Here is a 3,236-nt window from a genome sequence, read left to right as displayed (position 1 = left end):
GCTTGATACACTGTAAACAGAAAAGACAAGTGTAGGGAGCAGCGAAGATATTTGATTTCATGAATATTTGGCAGAGCACACTCAGATAAGCTTTTAGCTAGCAATGACTTCAGAAAATACAAAAGGCCTGATTTTATTTTGTTATTGTTTTTCATTAGTTCCTAGATGAGCTTCTGTAATTTATTTGATCACATCATGTAGAATTTAATGATTTATGGATTAATTTACCCTAATTTTGGCTTGCATTGTTATTAATTGTCTTGAGTACTTGAATACATTTGGACTCCATGGGGTGAAAAGAATATTTGAATTGTGTTTGGGTTTTGCTTTTTGCTGGCAATAAACAATAAAACAAGGGCAGTCCTCATCTAACCTTATTATTTTTCCTTAGCCTTATATGAATTTGAAGAGGAAGAGAATAGCAGTTAATGTTACACAGAAGCCACAGTGCTATCTTACTGTCTCTGAAGCAGTAGTATGCTTTCAAAGTATGCATTAATTTAAGAAGTATTACTGTATCTATTCTTTTTACATTTCCTCTTGAATGTAAAAGCAATTTCATGAGTGAGTGATGAACCTGCCTGACTTCAGATTCAGTTTAGGGAACCTAAACCTTCCCACTGCATCCTTTCTTACTGGGGGCAAAAGGGCTTCTAGAGTCTCTAACTCAGATCCCAGCTCTGCTTTTTCACAAATAATCAATTATGTTATAGAAAAAGAAATGCTAGCTCCAGAGAGCTTCCAAACTAATAGACAGGAAGCAGGATGGCAAGCAGGATTACAAGTCTGCTACAGGATCAGTCACTGAATACACTGCTTTCGTGTCTTCCTCCCAGTCTGTCCACTTTTTCTGAAAGGAAACAGAGGGCTTGCAGCTGATGGAGTAGAGTACATCTTTTTGAGGGAAAATATGTACATGTTGTTCCCATTTAACTAATTAGTTCTTGATACAGTACACTACTAAAACATAACTGTGTGTGAAAATTTTGCAGTGTTCCCAAGATAATCATGCAGCTACCTGATTTAAATACAATAAATCACATACAAATAATAAACCCTGCTATGTCGTCATCTTCTTGGAAGGACATTTCTCCCCAAACAGGGAACAGACCCAATATAAACAGGAGACAGCTTGGAATCTCAAACAAAAGAGCAAATAGAAATAATTCTGTTAAACACCCCTGAGCCAGATAAAGAGTCTTCGTTCAACCTTGGTGAGCACTGATCCCTGGGAGGATATGTGTTGGCTCCAGTAATGCTGTTTGTATGACTAAGTGCTCAGCCACGCAAGCAGGGATTACACAACTCTGTGTTAGAGCTCACCACAACTTTGTCAGAAATGTTTAACATTTATCAGAATGACTAATTTCTTTCCTACCACACTGCAGAATACCACATAGGACGCATTAGTTCAGAGGTCAGGAAGACCCAAATGGTTTTGCCAGACTGGTACAATGTATTCCATTTTTTGTCAGTATGTGTTCTGTGGGAGAGTATTTATATGCACTGTTTCTATATGAAATGAAATGAAAAAAGTGGCTGTTAAAGGCTCATTAGAGACCAAGATAGCTACTGATAGGCTGAATGTTGCATGAATCGTTAGTGTCTCTGAATCTGCATATCTTCTGCATAGTAAACACCTACTTTTAGAAGTGAAGCAGAATACATACCTCGAGAAATAATTTCAATACAACAGTTTCATGAAGGTTAATTTGCTATTGAGAACTTGGTTTTACTGTTTAGTCCAATATACTTTTCTCTGGGTTGTCAAATTACTTTCAGCTGAGAATTACTAAATGGGATTTTTTTAAAAATTGGTCAGGTAGTTTTGTGCTTTTTTATGCAAGAAGGTTCTGCTGCAGAACATCATAAGCATGATATTGGCTACTTGTGACTTGGTTTATAGATCTGCAAATGGGGCAAGAGAAAGTCAGTGTCCCTCTTCAACTCCTCTTTTCCCCTTGCTTATACAGATCAGAAAGTCAATCCAGCTCACTTTCAAAAAAATATATTGGGGAACACTCAGTGGAGCACCCCCATCACTAGATCAGAGATGGTGACTATATGAAAAGTTACCTTAGCTGCTGGCATGGCTGCAGCTGGATTGTGAACAAGCTGTGAGACTGTCTGGATGTGACTCTAGAAATGCAGGAATAATGTCTTTCCTCCCATCTGGAACAGGCAGGCAGCTTTAACAGCTGACACACAACAGTTTCCAGGGCCTAGGCTGTTGCAGTGTACACCTGAGTGTACTGTTTTTACAGAATAAGAGATTAATTTGCTTGTATTGTATAGGCATATAGCTGTACTCTTTGCATGAAAGAAAGTAGCACTATAGGGGAGGGAAACAGATGAGAAATAGAGTTCTTGCTGCCTTCCTCTACCACTAGCTCACCTAGCGAGAGAACAGTAATAAAATTCTGCTCAGGATGGTTGGTAGTGAACTGGCACTATCAGAAGAAAGACTTTATGCTTCAGAGGTGTGTTTGAGTTGTAGCAGTCCTCTGCTCAAATCCCAATGTGGTCCAGTTTAAATGCCATACCTTGCTCAGATGTATGTATAAAAGTCTCAGAGGTATGTATAAAACTGGTAGTTACCTCTGTCCTGGTTTCAGCTGGGATAGAGTTAATTTTCTTCCTAGTAGCAGGCATAGTGCTGTGTTTTGGATTTAGTAGGAGAAGAATGTTGATAACACACTGATGGTTTAGTTGTTGCTAGGTACTGCTTATGCTAGTAAAAGACTTTTCAGCTTCCCATGCTCTGCCAGGTGCACAAGAAACTGGGAGGGGGCACAGCCAGAATAGTTGATCCAAACTGCCCAGAGGGCTATTCCATACCGTATGACATCATGCTCAGTATATAAACTGGGGGGGGGTTGGCGGGGGGGACAGCGATTGCTGCTCAGGAACTGTCTGGGTATCGGTCGGCAGGTGGTGAGCAATTGCACTGTGCATCACTTGCTTTGTATATTCTATTATTATTACTATTAATATTATATTGTTGTTATTACTACTACTGTTTTACTTTATTTCAATTATTAAACTGTTCTTATCTCAACCCAGGAGTGTTTCTCACTCTTACTCCTCTGATTCTCTCCCCCATCCCACCGGGGCAGGGGGAGTGAGGGAGCAGCTGCGTGGTGCTTAGTTGCCGGCTGGGGCTAAACCACGACAACCTCAAACATTCCTAGATGTTTAGGACCATATTTTGAAACAGGTGAACATTTCATCTGCAG

Source organism: Pelecanus crispus, chromosome 6, assembly GCF_030463565.1.
Source record: "Pelecanus crispus isolate bPelCri1 chromosome 6, bPelCri1.pri, whole genome shotgun sequence".
NCBI lineage: Eukaryota > Metazoa > Chordata > Aves > Pelecaniformes > Pelecanidae > Pelecanus > Pelecanus crispus.
This window is presented reverse-complemented; position numbering follows the sequence as displayed.